Below are 24,401 nucleotides of genomic sequence, written 5' to 3' on the forward strand. Positions count from 1 at the left end.
CCGGCTCATTAGCCTACAAAATTATACTGTACTGAATGGCTTTCATTCAAAGTAGAAATGGGATTTTTAGTAGGCAATTTCTGTATTTTGTAAAGATAAAACAATGTTTGATTGCTTCTCCCCAGCTGTTTTGCTTAGTGGTTATAAAGAGAAGTTGGGGGGGCGACAACGGTAATATGGGGGCGGGCTTGTAAGGATGTGCGTAAAAAAATAAATCTTAGATCAGAAAGTAAGGCATAACTTTACGGAACAACTGTGCCTGCAGCTCCTCTGGGCTGCAATGATTTGTCCTCTAGATGTCTGGAGGAAAGCTCTGAAAAATCTTTCAGAGAGAGAAAAAAGAGGGAAAGAGGGGGGAAAGCGAAAAGGCTGCTTCGCAGGCTGCAGCAGCCGCCGCGAGCCGGATGACTGAGGCGCTGGGAGTTGCTGGAAGGAGCAGCTCTTGAGAGGTGGCGAGAGGGAGGACGCGCAACCGAGCGCCGGGGAGGAGGGACGCGGAGGCCACCGAGGGGTCAGCCTGGCCGCGGCGCCGGGCTGGGGGCCTCCAGGCGGCGCTGGCCGCGGCGCTCGGACAAGCGAGCGCGCCGGGCCGCCCGCGCCTCCTGCTGTCCGCGCCCGGGGGTGGGCCCCGCGCCGCGAGCTGCCGAGTGCGGGGAGGGAACGAGACTCCGGCTCGCCTGATGGATTGACTTGGAGATGGATCGAATTACACCATTTGCCGTGCCTCGATTTGTTTTGCTCCCGCTTGGTCCGGCTGCTGCTGTCGCTGCTGCTGCTGCAAGGACTGGTGGCGGCGAGTTTCAGGATTATACCGAAGAAACCAAAACCTAGAGACACAGGGATATATATATATATTTCAATTTTTTATTTTCATTTCTCCTTGAGCGTAACAAGCTTTTATTATTTTTTTAAACCAAGCCTCCCCCCATGAGGTAAGACAGCCCTATAAAAATTTGCTAATGCCCTAGGCGCCTGGTGGGGATCGGACCCAGATCCTTAGAGCCTGAATCGCTTCTAATGTGTGTGTGTGTACGTGTGCGGATGTGTGTGCGTTGGCACTGGAGAGTTGATTTCTTTTCCAAGCAGCTCTCCGCCTGCCATGCAAGGGACGCGCAAAAGGCTGGAGAGGTTTGGTGGACGCGTCAAAACTGGCATTGCTGGAGGCTTGGGGGGAGGGGCCCTTCAACATTGTGCCCCAAAAAAAAAAAAAAAAAAAAACGGAGGAGAAGGAAGGAGCTAGCAAAAGTTTCTTGCCAGGCAGCACCAGCTCCGCGCTCCCCCACACCTTAGGGGGAACCCGAGCTGCTTAGGTGCCGGGCACCACGTCTCCAGCTCTCGCCACCGCCGAGCCGAGGCTAAAGGAGCCGGCTGCGGGCTCCGCCGGCCGCTTCCGCCCGCCCGGCAGCCCCGGAGCAGACTCCGGCATCGCCGGGCCAGGCAAGCAGTGGACGGGCTAGCACTCGTCCGCGCCAGGAAAAGGGGCGCAGCGCAGCCGCCGACACCCGGGCAGCTCTTGGCCGACGCCAGCTACCTGTCGGTGCGCCTCGGGGTCGGACGGCCCACCGGTAGTGCCGAGGGGCGGGGGCTCGGGGGACTCGGCCCCTCCCCAGCCCCCAGGCTTCTGCCCCGAGGGCGGCCACTTCCCACCCTCCCTCTCCCCCTGCTGGCCGAGCACACTGAGGCGGGCTCCGGGGCCCGGTGCTGCCCACCGCCCACCCCCGCCTCCCACCCGGCGCCCGGGTTTCTCTTCCCAGCCACTCTCCCCCGCAACTTTCCGTGCTTTGTTCTCCCGCTGGAAATGATTTACGGAAGCGTCTTGGACAGGGTCTCCGCCAGGCGGCAAGAGCCCAGCGCTGAGATGTGTTACGTTCTCATCTACCCATCAATTATGGATGGAAACAAATAAGGAAGAGTCAATTTTGCATGAGCCCCTTCTCCGGCGGCTAGAGGCATCCGCAGCCGGGAGGGAGCCGCCGCGCGCGTCGGCAGCCGCTGGCAAGGGGGATGGTGAGGAGAAGGTAGGGAAACTTTTATTTCCCGTCTTGACAGCGGTGGTGTTTGTTCCTAGTCTGCAGAAACTGATACTGCAGCTGCCTTGGGTAATTTGGAAGGGCTTAAAGCTTCCTCTATCATGTATAACTCTTGGATTGAAATAAAGGTCATAAGGACTTGAAGGTGTGGATGAGAACTGGGTTTGGAAATTTTTTGCCGTATAGACTCTTGGGACCATTGCTGTCAGGTGATTCTTTAAATCCCGAACTTGAGAAGAGCTAAATGCCAAGGAGCTAGAGAGGAGTGAGGTAGCAGTGTTAGAGAAACAGAGTAATACTCTCCGTTCCGAGGTGACCAGTCACTAACCAACCGAAGTTCCAGCATCCCAACCTCTCACCGCGTTCACCTGGGAGATTCACACAGAAGGATTATTATAGACATACAGACTTTGTAAACAGTCATTGGCCGTTATGTCCATTGCTATGGACGACTGCTTTCCCTTAAAAATAACCGTAGTGTTTCCAGTTACTTGGGAGAAGAAATGACTGGGACAGTTTTCCCAAGAACTTCTGGATCCTAAGAATTTAAATCTGCAGTAAAATGTTGCTTTTTAAGGATTATCCTTCCTTCTACTTGATATTTGGGCCAGTAAAGTGGATTCTTTTATTCAAGGCTGAAGTCCGAGGGAAAGGTTTAACATTTTTCTAATCTGCTTTGGTCTCCCCTCCCTGCCCAGAATTGGACAGATACTTGTTTGGAGAAATTTTTCAAGGTTTCTTTCTTGTAGAATTGAGAAATCTTATCCCAGACAGCTCAAGGTGAGGATTTTACTGTTCTTTTGGTGGTTTAACAATAGGTTTTGATGCTGGCTTATTCATGTGGTTGAAAAATCCCCTCCCTCTCTTTGGTATCTAACTCAAGAAATTAAGTTGTGTGTAGTCATGTTTAATGTAGTAAGTGACAGGCATATTCTGTCAGGATGGTGAGTACTATACAGACATTTACCCTGGCTCAGATAAATAGAAATTGCTAAGTCAGTTCTGAGATGTAAGCCTATGTTACCATGAACTTGAACATCTTTAAGTAAATAAACTGTAGCCCAGCCATAACTTGAGTTTTGTATTTTATAGTTGGTGTCTGCTTTGATTTAGGTCCCTGGATTGCTCCCTTAGAAAGACAGTTAAGTCAAAAAATCCCTGAGATTTCCAAATGTGTTGTTTAGCAGACTGTTTTTTTCCAGTGGTATATTTGGTGAGATTTTAACAGCCAGCACCTAGTTCGGACTGGATTCTAGTTGTTACCTGTCTTTGTTTCTATGAGGGATGCTACATAGGTGAACTTTTTTTTTTTGAGAAACATTTCTGTGATTCAGGACAATGTGCCAGGATTATTGTGGCTTCTCCTTCACCAAACAGCTTGTTAACTTGACTTTGATTTAGATTTGTGGGCATTCTGCCCTTGTCCTCTTTTATTTATTTATTAGTTACTTATTTATTTTGAAGTCCTCTAATAGCACCATCTGGCCTTGTCTCCCCTCATTTGATGGATTTGAAAGATGGTTGTGACGTTAACTGTAGAGTGGGGGTTACTTACTTAGAAACCCAGTGGACGTCAGTTCACTCGCTGCTTGCTAAACAGGAAGGATCTGTCCAGTACCTGTTCTGGGGTAAGTAGGCCCCTGAATCCTGTGTGGTGATTTCTGTTTCTTTAAAGCACACAAGCAAAGTAAGCAGGAATCAGAGCTTGGATTCGCGAAGATACCCATAATTGTTAAGGACTTAATGGAAACTGGAGAAGTTCTTCACTTCTTGCTGCTCCATCATAATAAACCTTGGTAATTAGCTTAGTCATTGTTCTTGCATTTGAGTTTCACTAAGTTACAAAGAGTGAAAAATGCATCTGAAATAGGGTCATTTTTCACCCTTCTGATGCATTTTATGCAGAGTTAAGAGCCTGGCTAAATGCCTAACCATTATTGGTGTAGGAGTAGGAGGTGAACGCTTTCCTTAGCATATTGCAAGATAAAATATTACCTTTTATTTCAATTAATAGACTTTAAGCTTGCCCATTCTAGATTCATTCCTAGAGGAAGCAAGAGGCACTTGGGGTATGCAAGGCAGTCAGCATTTATAGAGTCCCTGTCGTTTGCAAGGAGCTATGCTAGCCAGTGTTCCAACATCACATGAGGCAGACGTGTTTCTCTACGTTAAACTTAGTAAGAATCTAAAGAAACAGAGAATGGCAAAACTGGATCATTTGGCAAGAAATGTAAATCTGCATCTTTTTCTGAAGCATGTTATTTCATCCTAAAGGTTTTAAGGCAAGATTGTCCATACCAGATATTTGCAAGGGGCCAATCTTCCTGCCTTCAACAGTAATAATGCAATGTACTAGTAGTGTAATTCACATGTTGGAACTGTCAATGGAGCTGGAGATCTCGCTGTCAGTAGCTCCTGTGAATGGAGACTTAGCATTAAAATCTACCAAAGCCAGTGTCTTAGGTTGCAGCTTATTTTGTGAACAGCTGCCAACTTCCAGTTGGGGGAAAAAAGTGTGTTTTGATTTATTCCCATGACACGTGGTGAGAATGGAAATCATATAACTATATTAAGCATATCGTAACCTTTTCAGTTACGGTGGCTATTGTCAGGCTGACTTTTTCTCCTCAGACCTGACAGCATGGCAGTGCAGCTGATAAGTGATTCTGCTTCCATTCATCCCAACAGGAAAACAAGGAAATGTTCTTACTTTGAAAAGCAACTGTTTATGTAACCAAGAGCAATCAAATCAGTGCTCCACATAGGTACCACATGAGGTATACCTATTTCTCAAACTTTTCTTTTCTATTAAGCTTTTGTTAACTCACCCAGATTAGCATTTTAACAACCCTGAAGTGAACTTCTGCCATTCTCTCTACTTGGACACAGTATGTAGATCATCCATCATTCTGTCCTTGGCTACAACAGGCTGCTGGCTCCATCACCATTTGGAGCTACACAGAATCCATCCGACTGTGAACAACACAGCTGGCTATAGCAATTTTTTCTTCCACACCACTGGCAGCATTGTCTGGCTGTGGTAACTAAAGTTAACACCCAGAACAGGAAGTTTCCATTGTTTGCCAACCTGTGCTGTGCCCCTCACCCACTTTAGGGGCGGTTGAGGCGGGGGGACCTGCAGAAAGACCCTGCTGGCTTGCCCGTGGCCTGTTCCACTTAAGAGGAGGCTTGCCTCAACCTTACAGGACTCACAGGAAAGCCTCTTCAGACTTGATACAATTAAATCACCAGAATTACAGAATTAGAAAGAGTCATTCAGTCATCACTCATCCTAGACCTTTAAAACTCAGTCTACCGAAAAGGGGAAGAAAAGAATGAAATGCCTTTAGCTGGTGATCCCGAATGACTGAAACAGAAAAAGACCCTGTCTGGTTGTTTGAAGAAGTGAACACATCATTGTTTTATCTTTTATCACAAAGAACATGTAATGGACCTAATTATCTGAGACCCAAGCCTAATGGAACACAGTGCATTCTATAACTTTTTTTTTCTCTTCCTTTTATTCAGTTAAGATACCTGTTACAGTAGCCATTGCTTATTAAAGGGAGAATGGCATGAATTAGGTGGACATGTTTGTAAGGTTATGTTGCCAAGCTTTTAAAAGAAAAAGATTTTATAAGTACTGCTTTTGGAGTTTGATATAGGAAGGGGAAAAGACCCTGATGCTGGGAAAGATTGCAGGCAGGAGGAGAAGGGGACGACAAAGGATGAGATGGTTGGATGACATCATCGACTCAATGGACATGAGTTTGAGTAAACTCAGGGAGTTGGCAATGGACAGGGAGGCCTGGCGTGCTGCAGTTCATGGGGTCGCAAAGAGTCAGACACAACTGAGCGACTGAATTGATAGGAGGGGGAGAGGGTCTCATAATTTGGTGGAAGCTAGTCTTCTCACCTCTTTTTCTAATGTTTACTAATGAAATCAGCTACAAGATACCTGGGATGATGTGACGATGATGGTGGAGAAGAAAGAGGAGAAAGCAGCGACCTTGACAACGATCACTTATCATTAGTCTGCTTACTAATTTCTAGGTACTACGCTAAGATCTTTATCTTAATTATGTCCTGTAACACTCAGACAGCTGGGATGGTTAAGGCGGGTTCTGTTATTATCACTGCTTTATCAAAAAAGCAGAAAAAGAAACTCAAGCACCTGAGAAGTCAGGTCATTGTCCTGAGATCATAGAGCAGAGAAGTAGTGGAGTAAGGATTTGAACTCAGGTCTGCCTGACATCTCAGCCCACCGTGCCATCACTGCACTGAGTTGTTTTCAGGAATCCGGACCCCCAGGCAATTTTCCGACTCCTTGATTCTTCTGACATTCTTTTTCAGTAAAAGAGTTCTATTTTGAGGGAAATCTTTGCATTGATTGAAATGATACGTGCAGAATATGTATGCTCTTAACTTTTGGCCTTTCTCTGAACGAAACTGTATTGACACACTCTTCTTCATTTTAATTCCTGTTAGGCAAATAATTATGATATACCCTTCTTTCCAAGTGTCCTAGGGTAGCATCTTCTCCCACCATTTTTTCCCTGTTAGGTTTTCCTGTCCAAAATTGCATGGCACAGGACAAATGGCAATATTCATCACTCTACCAAAAAGTGCTTCTGCATCAGAGTGCGATTGACATTCATTTCCCTGATCTTGGCAGGTGAAGATCCATTATGTATCTTTGTCCCATTTCCCAGGAGTATTTATGGGCCCCATCAGCAAAGACAGTGAGAGCTGCAGCTGTTCAAGCTTTAGTGGCATGATGATGAAAAGTGTATTACTGAAATTTGACTGCATATTATACTATAATATACACTTTTCTTCCTTATAGCTGAGGGAGAATCCTTTTACCTCTGTGAGTAATCAGATATGTTGTTTGAGAAATCATCACCCATGCGTCAGTACTTTTGGTTGATCTTTTTGATTCAGGATTCCTATAGGAGGGAAAAAAAACAAATACACATTACCACTACCTATAGTGCTGAAATTTAAGGTTTTCAACATTTATTTATGGAAAGGCAATACGGGTTTTAAAAAGTCCAATATGTTGGTACATGTATAAAAAATCCTTGGGAAGATCTGCAATTACTTAGCCTATTATTGGAGTCTGTATTCAAAAATAAAGTCAGGAGTTTCTACTCAGGCGAGGAACTGGCACATATGAACCAGAGCAGATGAAGCTCTTTGAGAAAATAACACTTCCATTCCCAGGAGCCAGCTGTCAGTAGACCAGGGACGCAGACTCCCCCAGCACCTACATTGGTCAGGGCCTCCTTTGTCATTAGAAGGGTCTCTGGAAACACTTTTTGGTCTGCAGAGTTGTCTACATATATCACTAAGTCCCCAAACCTCCCCTGGGTAATTGGTAGATCAAGTAAATGTATTTTTAAAAGCTATTGAAGAAGAAGGAGGAGAGATAGAAAAAGGAGGGATAAAGAATGTTGCAGTTGCTTCTGTTTTTGTCATTGCTGGGGTAACCATTTGTTCATACAGCTAATTTTTACCAAGTGTCTACTCCGTACAAGGAGGTGCCAGGGTGGGGAAACAGTTCAAAGAGGAACTGACATGGATCCAGAGCTCAAGGCTCTTACTGAGTGGTGTATTGAAGACAAGGTAAACACACAGCCAAAATAAAATGGCCAGTGTCTTAAGTGCCAGAACACACACGGATCTATGGAAATTGAGAGCAGTGAGAAGTTATTTCTGGCTAGGGTGGTCAGGGAAGGCTTTGTGGAGCGCTGATATTTGAGCTGGTCCTTGAACTAGGTAGGATTTGGACAGGTGGACACTGAGGCGCAGTAGGCGAGGTGCTGAGAGGGAGGGCATTCCAGGCATAGAGAACAGCTTAGGCAAAGGCCCAGGGGTGGGGGTGGGGGGTCTAGCTCACTTGTCCTCTTCTGAGTCCTGACCTAGACTTGCGTTTCAGGTGTGAAGAAGCAGTTTGCCATGCAAATCCACAAATATTTACTGAGTGTCTCTGGTCTACTGTACTGAGCCGATCAGCAGATGGCCTTGCAGCTTAAGCCATCAGAATGGATGGGATCAATCTTGGGATGATTCAGGAGTTTGCTTCGTGATCAGAGCTAAAACCCCCACATCAATTGCCAACTGGTTCAGTGTTACACAGGGCATGGCAAAGGATCACGTGGTTTGCCTCATATTACCCTGCAAGCCGGTTGCCCCCACAGAGGGGTTTATAAGACTCAGACTAGAAGGTTGCTGCATCATGGGCTTCAGCTTTTTGCTTTAACTTGAAAAGACTAGGTGTAGACTCTTAACAAAGAACAGGTTGCACATGTAGATAGGGGTTTGGGGAGGATGTGGAGACAGGAAGTGGAAGAGAGAGAGCAGCAACTTGTTGAAATTGTGAGAAAAGCATGAGTTGGACTCCAGGTGCTCCTTCGACTGCAGGCCCCAGGAGCTTAGACTGTTTTATTCAGCCCTGTAACTTAGCAGAGTGTGTGACACATAGTATACATGTTGCAAATATTGTAGTAAACATGTTAATTGCGTCTTAACTTCTTATTCAATCGTAGTTATAATCTATCATGCCTGCTGAACTGTGCAAGCAATGGGGTTGGAACTCTGGCAACCTTCTCCTGATAGAACAAGTGAAACAGCAGCAGCAAACAATGTGCAGTTACTGATGTAATACTTCCCTTGGAAGACCCATCCTTGAGGGACCCTGGGGTCTAGCATCCCTTCCTGAGTCTGAGCTTTGAGGATAACTCACCCCCCATTAGTGGCTCCCCCCATCCTGCCTTCCCAACTCTCTTACCTTCTCCCTGCTTCCCCCCATGCCCATCCCTCCTCTATGTGGGGCTGTTTGGGTATGAGGATTCCCACGCCGTTATTAACCCCTTGAGTTACCATAAATTGTAATCAATCCACAGTTACATTAAACAGTGGAGGTGATAAGCTTTCTGGGCTTCCCTGGTGGCTCAGTGGTAAAGAATTCACCTAACGATGCCGGAGACATGGGTTCTGTCGTCCCCTGGGTTGGGAAGATCACTTGGAGAAGGGAATGGCCACCCATTCCAGTGTTTTGTCTGGGAAATTGCATGGATAGAGGATGGCAGGCTATAGTCCACAGGGCTGCAAAGAGTTGGACACGGCTGAGCGTCTAAACAACATAAGCTTTCTGAGAGGAAATACCAGAAGTTCTCAGAAGTATAAGCACAAGAACACATACTAAAGGAAAAGTAAAATGAAAACAATTACATTAAGGGATGATTAAGCCAATTTCTTGGCCAAGAAATGCTCCAGTGGTTCAATTTTCCTTGGTATATTTAAGTCTTTTATAAGTTAACGATTACATGACAGTCTGAGAGCAGATTCTTAGTCTGAAGAATCACTGCCAATGAAAGATCAATCAGAAATGATAAGAGGTCAGTGGGGGAAAAGGGTTAAGCATATACGAATTCAGTATTAGGGACTTTTCAGGAATATTCCAGTGACCTAAAGCAGAGAACCTGTTGGATTTAATAATTAGTCTGGCTCCTACCCAATTACTTTCTGAAGTGAAGGGCGTGCCGCCTCCCCTTGCATAGAACACAGTTGCCTTCCAGACAAAACCTAAAATAAACCGTCCTGGCTCAACTTGCCTAATAATAACAGCTAGCCCTCACCGTATGCTTACCGGGTGCTATGGCACTGTGCCTGGTACTTTACGTATATTATCTGATTTAATCCTCATGCTACCCTGAGAGTGGAGGATGGATGAGTAGCTAACTCAGCGTTTATTAAGTGCTTACTGTGCGCTTGATACTCTTTTAAGTGAATATATTAAATCTTCTGGTCAGAATTCTTTGAGGTGGGTGCTACTGTTATTATTCCTGTTGCACAGGAGAAAACAGGGATGGGAGATTAAGTAATTTTACCAGGGTCAGACAACTAATGAGTACTAGAACCAGGGGACTTGGGCCCGTGAGAAGCAACTTAGTACAGTGGTTAAGGACATGAACTCTGGCACCAGCTTACTGGGGTGTGAGTCCTGGCTATGTGATCAATAAACTGTGCGATTTTGTGCAAATTACTTAACCTCTCTGAGCCTTAGTTTCATGACATGAAAGGTGGACGATGGTGAGTGGTAGCCACCTGGGAGGGTGTTTGTGAGACGTAAATGAATTAATATTTGAACGGCACTACTTGGCCTGTAGTGCGTACTATATTTATCTCAGTGTCTGTTAAGTAAAAGTAAATGCAGTCTGGCTCCAAGGCCCATGCTTTCAGCCCTTATACTATGCAGTCTTTTCACATGTGGTTCTGTCATATCTCTTTGACTGATATATAGACCTTGAAGCCAGTTTTACAACCAGCTCTCCTCCACCCCCACACAGTACGCTTGCCACACATTCAGCCAGACTGGAGAGGGGAATGTGGCAGGGGAGCTCCAAGGCCCTTGAGATGTACCCAGACCTTGATGCCTAGTTGCCTAGCCCTGACCCAGATAGCAGCCATTTCAGATCCATGATGTCAGAAATCTGGCTCCACGGATGGTTGGGCTGAAGGACAAAATGTAGGTGATTGGCATGTGTTCTATGCTGTTTGCCCTCTAGGCCAATTAAAGCCTGAATAACATCATGGAAAATCAGGCCCATTGCTGTCATCACCCACATCTTTGATCTTTATCAGTGGTCCTCAAACTTTAAAATTGATCAGAATCACCTAGGGCTACATGCAGATTCCCAGGGCCCCAGCACCAGTGGGTCTGTGTTGTTGGGTCTGGCATGAGGTCCCAGTGTTAGCATTTTCAGCAAACTCAAGTGACTCACATTCTATGGTACCTTGACCACAAATTGGGAAATGATGCTCTGATGTAGCCAGAGTTTCTCAAACCTCAGAGCACCTGCAGTTTGCCCAGCATCTTGTAACATTCAGATTCCCATCCAAGCAAGGTGCTAGACATCAAGACTAGTGTTGGCAGGGCACTGGGTAGTAGGTCGCAAACCTCTTGCCCACAACACAGGGAGAATACATATGAGCCAAAGGCAACCCGGCCAGCTCATGAAAGAGTGAAAAGAGTAAAAAAATCTGCTCAAAGCTGAAGAGACTTTTTTTTTCTTAGTTTGCAAAGGATCCTCCCGGTGAGCAGAAATTAAGAGAGAAAAAGGGCACTCACTCACTTCTGCTGACTGGTGTATATCATTTCATAAATGGAGTCCTGGTCCAGTATTCGTAGCAACAGTCTTTGATTTAATGATAAACTGAGATAAGGGTAATCAAACTTCATGCTTCAGGGCATCAGGTGATTGCCTGCTGCGGTCAGGATGAAATCTTTTCCCTTGTGCTTTGCACAATTGACTAGATGCATTTGAGACAGGCCGCAGGCTGCGCTTGCAAGAGCTGGGGCAGGAGGTGTGGGCAAAAATGCGCTGGATGAGACCACGTGGGAAATGGCCTTGTGTGGGATGAACAACCCCATCATCATTCGGCCTTATCATTTTTGTTTCATTTTAAGATTCTCCATACCCTCTGTGTATATTTCTATAAACCACATGATGAAATCGGCAGCTTGCTGTGTCTGGAATGACTCAGACTCCCAACTTTAGCCAATAGTGGGCTCTCTGAGTGTGACCCCTCGAAAAAGGCAGCTTGCTTGTGCTGGACTGTCCCCCTTTGGCCAATAGTGGGCTCTGGCTCCTCATCTCTGGACTCATCTGTGGACTCGCAGTTAAAATGAGCATCACACAAGACAGTGTTGATAAAAGGGCTTCATAAAAACCAAAGTGCCACTCAAATGCAAGGGATCATTATGATACAATGAATTATACTTTATGGAATCACCATTTATCACAATCATAATATAGCCATCTCATCTCTATGTAATGATATCATACATAATGACAGTGAACATTTATTGAGTTCTTCGTTTCTGCCAAGCACTAAAGAGTTTTATTTACATTCTCTTATTTAATCCTCACGTCAGCCCTTTGGGGCACATATTTTTTTTACTCCCATTTTTTAGATAAGGGCACGGATGCTCCAGGAGCATCAGTTAGTTTCCTGTTGCTGTTGTAACAAATTACTACAAACTTAGATGTCTAAACAACAGGGATTTGACCTGACAATTCTGGAGGTTTGAAATCCCAAATGGGCTTCACTGAGCCAAAGTTGAGGTGTCAGCAAGGCTGTGTTCTTTCCAGAGGCTCAAGGGAAAAATCCATTTCCTTCCCTTTTCCAGCTTTTTAGTAGGCTACCTGGTTTTCTTTGCTGTGGCCCCTTTCTCCAAACTCAAAGTTAGCCATCCTATAACTCTGACTTCTGCTTCCATAGTCGTGACTCCTTGGATTCTTCTGCCTTCCTCTTCCACCTTTTAAGGACCCTTGTGATTACATTGGGTCCACCCATGTAATCCAGGATAAATCCACCTGTTTTAAGATCCCTTACTTAATCACATATGCAAAGTTCCTCTTTCCATATATTACAGTATATTCACAGATTCTCAGGATTGGGCATGGACATCTTTGGAGATGAATGGGAACGTTATTCTGTCCACTACAATTATGTACCTGCTAGGAGCACACAGTGGCAGAGTCAGAATTCATGCCCAAACCTGTCTGACTCCAAACCCCGTGATGTCAAACCACTCACAATAAAATCTTGATTCATTCAGTGAAATAAATAAAATCATAGAATGTAAGTAGTGAGGAGGGCCATGTTACTTTTATAATATCAGTTGGGGCTTTTAAATCATTATAATAGTAACAATAAAAATATTAACCTTACTGGTCTTCATGTCCTACTTTGTCCTAGGCATTCTATATGCAGTCATTCACTTTTTTCTTAGGAGGGTGAATATTATTTACCTGAATAACTGAATTGAAGGGTTCCTAAATCCAGCTGTCTTTCATGGGGTGACTAAACAAAGAAGGAATGGGGGACCATTTTGGAGGACTATGCTGCTGCTGCTAAGTCACTTCAGTCGTGTCCGACTCTGTGTGACCCCATAGACGGCAGCCCACCAGGCTCCCCCGTCCCTGGGATTCTCCAGGCAAGAACACTGGAGTGGGTTGCCATTTCCTTCTCCAATATGTGAAAGTGAAAAGTGAAAGTGAAGTCACTCAGTTGTGTCCGACTCTTTGAGACCCCATGGACGGCAGCCTACCAGGCTCCTCCACCCATGGGATTTTCCAGGCAGGAGTACTGGAGTGGGGTGCCATTGCCTTCTCCATTGGAGGACTATACAAAGTGTTTTAATGAAGTTACTGGTTCAGCAAAGGATGGCTGATCAAAGGTGATGGAGATAACCAGGCTCTCCTTTGCCGGCTCTGACAGTGTCTCTTGGCCAGTCGGATATGGTTCCTCAGGTGACAGTCACCCCGCCCACTCACAGCCAAGACCATCTCCAATTTATGAGGCTTTCATGTCCTCAGAGGTCAATCAGGAAATCAGATGCTGTGTTTGATAGGAAGTGTGGGAAGTTATCAGAGATCTCTCCCTCACTCTTTCCTTGTCCTCTCTTCTTCTCTGCCACACACTTAATAGCTAATTTGTGAGGCTTAATGTAATTTTAAAGTTCAAAACATGGTCCCGTCACTGAAAAGGCCATCAGAGCAGTTTAAAAAGGAGAGGACAGAGCTGGGAATCTGGAAACCTGGCCTGGCATCACTATTAGCCAACCAGCTATCTCTGGACAAAGCCCTGGCCTTCTGTGCCCCTAGTGCTCTCATTAGAACAAAGTGAGGGTGGGATGGGCATCAAAGAGAATCTAAATGATTTCCAAGTTTCTTTCTAGTAGTAGCATTCCTTAATGTTATATTTATCTTTGTATTTTAATTGCCACATAGTATCACATCTACTGGTGATTTCAAAAAATATGAACCCACCTCATGAATGTGCATATAACCATCTGTACAAAGACACACACACACACAAATAGCCCCACTTCTCAAATTTATTATTGCCATTTACATTTTATAACACTTTGCCCTTTTCTTTCAAGATCACTTAAAACTTCATTGCTGCTAATATAGTTTTTATACTCAATTTTCAGAAATATATAGATAATATTTTCAGTTAGCAGTAATTGCACCTCATTCAGCTCTCAGGGGTTGATACGCTACCATGGCACAATTTCCCTGTAATTTTCAGTTACATCCCTGAAGAGCCATTCCCCATGGAACACATAGGACAGGCAGGGAAAATGAGTTTCAAAGTAGAGAGGCCAAGCCTGATTGGTAGAAGGCTCTTGCATCTGGTGTTGTAGAAATGTGTGGGGCTACATCTAAGGTCAGGGAGAAAAAGGATGCCTTGACTGATTTGCAGAGTCTTCTATGCGAAATATAGAAAGTGCATGGTAGTCTCAATACAGCAAATTTGCCATCTTTGATTTAAATTTTTTTGAGACATTTAGTCCCTTGTACTGCAAGGAGATCCAACCAGTCCATTCTGAAGGAGATCAACCCTGCGATTTCTTTGGAAGGAATGATGCTACAGCTGAAACTCCAGAACTTCGGCCACCTCATGCAAAGAGTTGACTCATTGGAAAAGACTCTGATGCTGGGAGGGATTGGGGGCAGGAGGAGAAGGGGATGACAGAGGATGAAATGGCTGGATGGCATCACTGACTTGATGGACATGAGTCTGAGTGAACTTCGGGAGTCGGTGATGGACAGGGAGGCCTGGCGTGCTGCGCTTCATGGGGTCGCAAAGAGTCGGACACGACTGAGCGACTGAACTGACCTGAACTGAGACATTTATCTCCCTTAAAACACTCATACGTGCATGCTAAGTCGCTTCAGTTGTGTCTGACTCTTTGCGACCCCATGGACTAGAAATCCATCAGGCTTCTCTGTCCATGGGATTCTCCAGGCAAGAACGCTGGAGTGGGTTACCATGCCCTCCTGCAGGTGATCTCTACCCAGGGATCGAACCCAAGTCTCTTACATCTCCTGCACTGGCAGCCACGTTCTTTATCACTAGCACCACCTGGAAGCCATCCTCATTAATGATCTCTGTATAGGATGACGAGTATTTAGTGCAGATGCCATCTGGCGCGATGTCTCAGAACAGAGCTTGAATTATCTGACCTGTGAGAAGGCAAATAAGTAACTCAGTGGATAAGTAAACTTGGTAATGATTACTTTTGCCAGTTCTTTCCATTTTCTTTGTTGTTGCTGTACAGTGACTAAGTTGTGACCGACTCTTTGCAACCCCATGGGCTGCAGCACGCCAGGCTTCCCTGTCCTTCACCATCTCCCGGAGTTTGCTCAAATTCATGTCCATTGAGTTGGTGATGCCATCTACCATCTCATCCTCTGTCGTCCCCTTCTCCTCCTGCCCTAAATCTTTCCCAGCATCAGGGTATTTTCCAAAGAGTCGGCAGTCTTGGGCAGAGAATGGGACCACTACGATCAGCTTACATGGAGGAGACCGGTTTATTCTTGAAAACATGTACAAAATCAGCATTTTGTTACAAACTATTTTCAACTAAACAACAACAGAATTTGTATTTATACGTTGTTATATATGCATGTTGTATACACCCCGTGTAACATTACATAAACATGTTCATGAGGGCTTACAAGCTAGAAAACTTTGGCATTTGGCCAGAAATATTTTTCTGCCATTATGAAAAAATTTTGCATCCCTGGAACAGCACTTTCATTTAATTAGGCAGTTTAAAAATGTAAAAACTATGACATTGGTGGGCAATGCTACAAAAAAGTGGACAGGATATATCAAATGAATTTGCTCTCATATTTTTTTTCCTTTTTTTTCTTCCCTATGGCTTGTTTTAAGTGAGACGTAAGATACCCCTGCCAGGTTTACACTTTGAAACATCATAATAAATACAAGCCATAATTATGAAGCCACTTCTATCTGGAGAGGTAGAGACAGAAACATTAACTCTCTTCTCTTCAGTTCTGAGACAAATGTGAGTCTGTCATCATGAATGTTACCCACATTTTTGCCTTTCTGTCCCTTAATGAAATATATTGCAGATTACCTGAGTGGAAATCTCAGCCTGGCGAAGTCTTCCTTCACTCTGAGTATAGAGTTCAGCCTCTTTTCCTGTTACAGTAATGCAGTGAATCAGATCCTAAAGCCCCATAAAAGATAGGTGAGGAGGCTTCTCCTTTACCTGTCTTTATCCAAATTTGCAATAAGCTATAAAATTAACCACCTAGATTTTCAATATCAGAAATTGCTACTTTCAGGATTTTATGACTGCATTTTTGCTCACCAAAGTGAAACTTCACTCAGGCCTTATCAGATAAAAGTCTCATTCCTTAAAGGCAGGCCGTAGCCCTTGCTCTGCTGTTTTGTGTATAGCCAACCTTCCAAAGAACTATTAGTCTTCAGGAGTCCAAACGGTCCTAAAGGCAAATTCTGTCTGATGTGCCACTCGACCTCTTGGAACCTTGTTTTCCTCACTGGAAAATCAGGATAATATATCTCCTTCATTCACGGTTTGATGTTTTGAGGTCTTTCTTCAGGAGAAATATATGCAAAGCACTGAGCATTGTATCTGACATAATAAAACTCAACAAATTGTTGTGTTGTTATTATTACTACTGTTTTCAAATCAGGGATGCTTGGCAATATATGAAATACTCACATCTGAAGTATTTTGTAGTTCTGCACATGGATAGGCTCTGTAAAATATATCTGGATAGCTACTTCTAAACACAAAGAGAAAAAGAACATAAGAGCAGTTCTGCTAAGAAACTGGCATTTCTTGAGCACATAAAAGTATTGTAACACTACCACATGTAAAGCTCGCTGCTCACATTTTGGACATGGTACTGGCAACTTACTTATGCTGGAGCTAGGAAATTTTGTGTGTTGTGAAGTATTTTCAGATTATGAATTGTGTCACTTAAATAATGGACCAAGTTCTCAGGGTGACTTACTGTATTAACTCAACCTGTCCCTGGGTCTGAAGTGTAATTTTCTAGCTGCATTCTTTCATCATTCACCTACACATTCATTCACTTATCCACGTGATAGATCATTTTTGAGCTTATTCAGTGTTCAAAGAGATGTTCTTCCCCTTGGCCTTCAAAGAGTCACAGTTTAGTAAGTGCTGACATAACTGCAGCCAGGATCAGTTTCATGGATGTGTTACTTGTGCAGTCACACTTGGCCCCATGCCTAGAATGTGCTGCTCTAGCCATCTTGAAATTCTTAATAATTTTTGAATAAGGAGCCCCCGTTTTCATTTTGCACTGGTCCCTGCTTATCATGTAGCCTTGCCTGATTGCTCCTTTTTACCAATGTCATTTATTCTGTAGCATCTGAGTAGATAGACATGAGTTGGAAAGAGGCATGTTTTCTGGCTCTGCACACTCAGGCAAGACACATAATTTCCCTGGGTTCTCTCAGTTGTAAGTTGAGGCAGAATAGACGTGGTGTTCAGGGCCACTGCTAGTAATCTGCACACTACAAGAGAGTATAAGACTTGAGTGTCAAATGATGTCAGGCCTGAGTTTGGGTTATAACTGGGGGGACTAGACTGTCAAAATTATGGTATGGGGATTATATGAGATCAAAAAAAAAGTAGAAGTCAGGACTCTTCTTGAGAAGTTGAGCTGTATAGCTAAAACTTTTGACCTCTAGACTAGGCCTACATGCTGTATGGTGATTTTATAACATAGAATCAAATTGATTCAGCACTGGAATTATTCTGCTCATTTCATTTGGATCTGTTCTTTCCTCTCTATAGATTTTATGCTGATATCCCAGAGGAGATGTAACTCACTCCAGGACTTTTGCCACGCTTAGAAAAAAAATCTATATCTGAGACTTTAAAACTCTAATATACAAATATTGGCATCCTTGAGAGTTCTCTAATATACTGCCCCAGTTTTGTATATTACAAGGTGATAAACTATTTAGCCAGCCCACTGGCATGGGCCACTGACCAGTCAAAACAGACCCCACAGTGTGGTGCCAAGTGAATGCTGCTTCTGGGTCTATTCTGTGTAGTCTTTTCTTTAACATTTTTATTGGAGCATAGTTGCTTTACAATGTTGTATTAGTTTCTACTGTACAGGAAAGTGAACCAGCTATATGCATACTATGTCCCCTCTTTTTTTATTTCCTTCCCATTTAGGTCACGCAGAGCACTGAGTAGAGTTCCCTGAGCTATGCAGCAGGTCCTCATTAGTCATCTATTTTATACGTAGTATCAATAGTGTATGTATGTCCATCCCAGCCTCCCAATTCATCCCACCCTCCCCTTTCCCCCTTGGTATCCACACATTTGTTCTCTAAGCCTGTGTCTCTATTTCTGCTTTGTACCTAAGATCGTCTCTACCAGTTTTTCTCAGATTCCACATATATGCATTAATGTACGATGTTTGTTTTTCTCTTTCTGACTCACTTCACTCTGATGACAGTCTCTAAGTCCTTCCATGTGTGTGTGCTAAGTCACTTTGGTGGTGTCTGACTCTTTGTGACCACATGAACTATAGCTCACCAGGCTCCTCTCTTGATGGGATTCTCCAGGCAAGAATACTGAAGTGGGTTGCTGTGGCTCCTCCAGGGGGTCTTCCCAACCCAGGGATCACACACGTGTCTCTAATGCGCCTCCTGCGTTGGCAGGCAGGTTCTTTACCGCTAGTGCCACCTGGGAAGCCCAGGGCCATCCGTGTCTCTACAAATGACCCAATTTCTGAGTAGTCTTAAACTTAGTTTTAACTTTCAAAAAAGGTGCCCCTCTACTCATGGTGGCCCAAATATCTAGTTCTGTGGCGACCCAGTCTCTCTAAGGTTCAAGAAAGAGGCACCACCAATGAATCTGCATTTACTCTGTGTGAGAACCATAATTTTTCTGGTTCAGTCATTATGACACTTCAGAACACTTGCAAATTCTGTATTAAAACTTATAGCTGTTGAATGGGAAGCATGGATTTCAGGTATACTCAGGTTTTTTATCAAGTTGAGGTACCAACTTGATAAGTAAATACATATTAAATAAAGACTATCAAAGAAAAACAACTTTAATTGAGATGTAGCAATTATCATTTTTAGATAGATCTTCATTTCTGCCTGGAGCCACCTTCCACTTGAGCAGATTTTAGATCACAAGAGAATTTGGTGCTCCAAGTATCTCTCATCACCCACCTAAACATTTACATCATTTAAGTGGACCTTTTCCACTTTACAAACATGTTGTTGGCCTGTTTAAATACAGAGATGGGAGGCTGTTCTGTAATGTGAAAGCCCACAAATATCTCCAGTGTAAGCCACAGTACCACGAGCCAATTAAAATCAAAGTCTTGATGCTACAGACTTCATCGCTTAAATATTAAGCAATTTTTACTTTGACACTGAACAAGAGGTGTTAATGTAGATTCTTTTAAACAACTCGATTTAAGGTGTGTATATGAGAGAAAGAATAGTAATCTTTTCGACTTTTGAGAGCTGGAAGTATCATCTCTTTTGGCCTCCTAAAAGTTACTCAGTTTAGGAGTTGTTTATTCATTTATTTTAATTTAATTTAACCTCATTTAATTTTAGTTTATCTTGGTAGAGAACATCTTGACTTCTGCCTGTTTTATTGTGTATGTGCAATAAGATGCTTAACTTAGGAGCCTTGGAACCAAGTGGGAGTTTATACTTTAGCTCCCAAGACTTTTCTTGAGCCCCTAATGACTGGCTGACTGATGTGTTTACATTTATATTAGTGTTGAGTGGGCTGATTCAAAAAGGGCTACAGACAGAGCTGATGTCTGACTTGTTGTTGCTCTAATACCTAGAAGCAGAATTATGGGATTATCTTTCTGTACTATGGAATTTATTTTATGACTAAGAAAAATGGCTCAATGCGACCAAATTCTGAAATGGATTCAGTGTTCCTGCAGCCATTTATCTTTTAAAGTAAATTATAAACTGCTCTGCTTGGACATTAGCTTAGGAAAATGTATATTTAATGTTTGGCTACACACACAAATAAAAGTATGTTTAATGCTTAGAATGGCCCTTATGTGGCTCATGGTGAAGTAGGCTGATGACCCCAGCAAGAAGGCTGGCAGAGAAGTCATCCTTACTTCTTGCCACTCCGCTCACCGGGCTGTAAGAGGATGTTTGAAATTTGAGTGAGCCAGGTCTTTCTTCTGCATTTTCCTGTGCGTGTTTTTAGGATAGAGAAAGGAGACCTTAAAGCCAATGTTTAAACAACCAGGGTGAAAATGGGTTTGGCTTTAAATATCCAAGGACACAATTGCAACCAGTTATTCTTTTGCTTTTACTGGCATGCATTTGATCACTGAGAAGTCTAAACCAGGTTTTCTTTCTCCTATGTGACTAGAATTCTTAATTTTTAATGCAAAAGACAAACACCATCTTACTAGCACCAGGAGAACAGCAGTGATTTTGAATTGGGATGTATCTTTGTGAAAATCAGATTAAAGTTCACTTTAAAAGTAGAAACTGTTGTTGCTGGTTTTATTTTAGCACTTTATATTTTGGAAACCTAGGAAAGAAAAAACTGAAGGTTAAAAGTGGGGGAGGGGGGCGCAGTGGCGCAGGGTGGGAAGCAAAGCCAAAATTATGATATGCTAACTTAACTGAAATCTCTGAATTACCTCCGTTTTCTTTTATTAGATGCCCAGAGTGTAAAAATGATATATAAAATTATAGAGGACTTATTTTCTAAGACATTATCATCTAAAATAATGTTTTAAGAGACAGATTCCATAGGATCCAAGTATTTGTTCTTGGCTTTGGTCAACAGGTCAATAATTGCCTTCATCAGGAAAATGTTTAGCTTATTTGGGTTGGAGAGTGATTTTATATTTTTAATGGATCATCGCTCAATCTCTCCTTTTATAGTGTTAAAAGTATTATTCTTAAAAGGGAAAAATCCTAAAATAGCTCATTTTGCCTTTATTCCCTTTTAACATTTGTCAATATGTATATCTGTTTTTATAGAGTTGTAATTAATGAACATATAATTTTACACTCTGATTTCCCCATTTGGTATCACATCATAAACTAAGGATTACTGGTCTTCATTATTATCATCTTAGTGGTCGCATGATATTCCATGAGCCTGGTATAATGTACTTTTATTTTTACTACTTCTCCATGTTAAATAAGCATCTTCCTTGTTCTTCTTTAGATCTTTTGCTTAGGATAAAGTATAAGAAGTAAAAATCACTGAATCAGGGTTCGTATTGTTAGCATCATGGATGGGAGCATGTGTGTACACGCTGACAAACTGTTTTCTAAATGTTGTAATTTTTTTTACCCTGCCATGTGTAATATATCAATTAATTCCAATTAACATTATTATCCTTCAGAAAAAAGACATGTATTTGCCTTTTGTAAAAGGTACCTTGTTGATTTAATTTGCATTCCTGATTATTAACAAGAAGCCTGATGTTTTTTTAGAAACTGAGACAAGACCTTTTAGGAACAAGTTTAGTCCTGCTGACACCTAGACAGTCTGAAGGCTGGGAATTGTGTTAGCATCTACATTCTGACCAGCAGCTTCCTGTGTCTCTACCATATACTCAGCTCTGACAGCTAATTTCAGTCTTCAGCTGGACCAAGAGGAGAAAGCAAAACAAAGCAGTATTTCAGGCCCCAGCGAGTACCTTAAAGGATCTAGGAAAGAATTCTCCCCAAAACATGCAGTATATCAATTATCTAGCTTCATTAGAGACCATTGCAAAACTGAGTGTTTAAAATAATTGCAATCATTCATCTGACTCAAAAATCTGCAATTTGAGCATAACTCAGCACTGCTCCACTTTAAATCAAGTAGGGTGACTCAATTATGAGCTGGAGGATCCATTTCACAATTGGCCCACTCATGTGGGAAGCCCACGTGGTTGCCTATAAGCTGGGAGATCAACTAGGGCTGAGCCTTAGTCTCAGAGACTAACCCACAGTCTAGTCTCTCTCTACATGGGCCTCTTCATGAAGGCCTGATTTTAAACAGAATGGGCTCTCTCATACTATGGGGGTGTGTGTGTGTGTGTGTGTGTTCAGCCGTGTCCAACTCTGCGGCCCCATGGACTGTAGTCCACCAGACTCTGTCATGGAATTTTCCAGGCAAGAATACTGAAGTGGGATACCATTTCCTACTCCAGGGGATGGTCCCAACCCAGGGATGGAACCTGAGTCTTTTGTGTCTCCTGCTTTGGAGGGCAGATTTTTTTTTACCACTAGTGCCACCTGGGAAGCCCCATACTATGGTGGCTGGGTTGAAAAAGTATCTGAAGAAACAGAAATTGGAAGCTGCCCCTCATTACCTTCTGGACCCACAGGTGACAGAACATCAGTTGCACCATATTCTTCTCTATTCAGGCAAGTCATATCCTAGACTCAAAGGAGGGATCTGTATACCCACTTCTAAATGGGAATGGTAGATGATATCTGGGGACCATGTTTTTGAGAGGCTAAGAATCTAAATATTTGAAACGTCATAGTCTGGGAGGTATTATAGCATTGATCTCTACCCTTGCTTTCTAGAATACTCCAGGAATGAGTTCTCCAATTGTTTAACTCACCTTTCCCACAGCAGGGAATTCAGTCATTGAGTTGTGTCTCTTCACTGACTTTTCCACAAGCAGCATTCCTTCCATTCCCCAGCCTTCCCTAGGAAGCCAGGTCTCGGGGCTTTTAATCATCTGTGTCATGGCTCTTTTCTTCTAAGACAGATATTAGAAGTGGGCCTGAATATGTGATGCATCTCAAAAAAAAAAAATAACAACTTTAAGTATATTTGGTGCATTTACACCAGTAAAATGTTTAGCATCTGATGTGCTGGCAGATTCCAAGAGAGAATTTAGAACATAGAAGACACTGAAATCACCAGAGGTGGTCTTCAGGAAAGATTAGATTATCACAGGGCAGGGAACACAGAAACAGAGTTATGTCAATAACGATACTAACAGCAATAACCGTAATAGCTAAGACCACTTATTTGCCTGCACACTTTTCAAGGTTTTCTGAATATTAAGCCTGTAACCTTTAAACAGTCCTTTAAGATAGTCTACTTGTTCTCTATTTTTTACAGGTACAAGGCAAAGTAGGTTTTCCAAGGTCACATAGCTAATGGGTGGTAGAACCAGAATATCCTTAAACCCCATTTCCTCAGTGAATTGTATGAGGGTGTTTATTCTCAGGCACAGTGAGAAGATGGGCTGTTGACTCATGGCTCCTTCTGTGGGCTTCATATTGACCCCCTTTTTCCAGCCGTTTCTCAGGGTTGAGATGGAGTATGGATAAGAGTTTCCTCTCTGCTGTTCTCTTACTGGTCAGTGATGATAGAAAAGAAAAGAAGTAGACGAGCCTTCAGAGGCGCAGACTTTCCTTCTTACGTGCTCCCTGCCACATCCATGCTGCCCGGCCTGCTGGACATTTCCAGGAAGGGATTCTCAAGGAAAGCTTTCTTTAACCCTGGAGACCCAGGAGCAGAGGGACCTGGTGGGCTTTCCACCCTCAGTTTGTGTCCACACGGGAGGAGCACCTGAACAAGAAGGTTCCCTGATTTTGGAGGTGGGTCCCCATTGCACCCCTGCCCTGTCACCTCGCCCCCCACCCCACACACACACCAGAAGCAGCTTGAAGACTCTGATGCTGGGTCAGAGATGGTAAGGAAGAGGCCCCGGCCACTTCAAAAGGGGAGGTAGGAAGAAGAGGTGGAAACCAACTCCCAAGGCTTAGGGAGACAGGATCTTTGCTCACTTCCTGCATGAAAGTCCTCTTATTATTTTGTTGTTTCATAAAATCTTGTATTTATTTATTTGTCTGCTGCAGTTACCTGCTAGGTCATTAGACTAGAAGAAGACATGAATGCTGTTTACATCTTCAAATAACAGTAATAAAAGCAAGCTAAAAATATGACTATGCTTTTCTTAATAAATTAAAAAGGCCCCTTTCTCTTCTCCTTTCCATTTCTTCTGCATTATATTTTTCTGGTGTCGTGATTAAGACCACAGACATTGGAGTCCAACTGACTTAAGCCCTGCTATTTAGTTTTGTGACCTGAGGCAGATTACCTTTTTATTTTCTTATCTAAAAATTTGGGAAAATAGCACCAGCTTCCTAAGGAGTGTTTATTAGCACAGTGCCTAGTATTTCCTTAGCATTCAACCATGGCTTGTTGTGCTCAGAATCTTCTCCACTTTTCCAGTTTCTAACATGTGCACGTTACTCGGAACTCCAGGTATGTCCCATGAAAATAAAAGAGGAGTATGTTACTAGGCAAGCCCTGCTCTCTTAGAGAAGTGGGCATGGGAAATATTTCATGTAGTGGCCCGTGAACTTATTTCCACTAAGAAGTCTCAGATCCTGCCTTCCAGGAACTCACTCTCATTAGAAAGACAAACTCGTAGATGGTCAGTGCAACCTCCTACCATGGTCAACCCACAGTCAAAATGGATGGAATGTTGC

The 24,401-nt window shown here is 43.2% G+C and overlaps 1 protein-coding gene across 10 annotated transcripts in view; it reads left to right on the forward strand.

The window, feature by feature from the left end:
* The first annotated feature begins 506 nt into the window (after positions 1-506).
* The window catches only part of SEMA6D (semaphorin 6D), a 58,608-nt gene continuing 34,713 nt past the window's right edge, over positions 507-24,401 (forward strand). For 4 of the 10 annotated variants that reach the window (XM_005892131.3, XM_070377856.1, XM_070377854.1 and 1 more), the window contains exon 1: positions 510-932. The gene's annotated coding sequence lies outside the window, so the exon portion shown is untranslated. Of the gene's footprint in view, positions 933-1,707; positions 2,019-24,401 lie in introns of those variants that run through there. The other 6 variants (XM_070377851.1, XM_070377855.1, XM_070377853.1 and 3 more) reach the window with 4 other exon arrangements.

This window comes from Bos mutus, chromosome 10 (assembly GCF_027580195.1).
Source record: "Bos mutus isolate GX-2022 chromosome 10, NWIPB_WYAK_1.1, whole genome shotgun sequence".
NCBI classification, from domain to species: Eukaryota; Metazoa; Chordata; class Mammalia; order Artiodactyla; family Bovidae; genus Bos; species Bos mutus.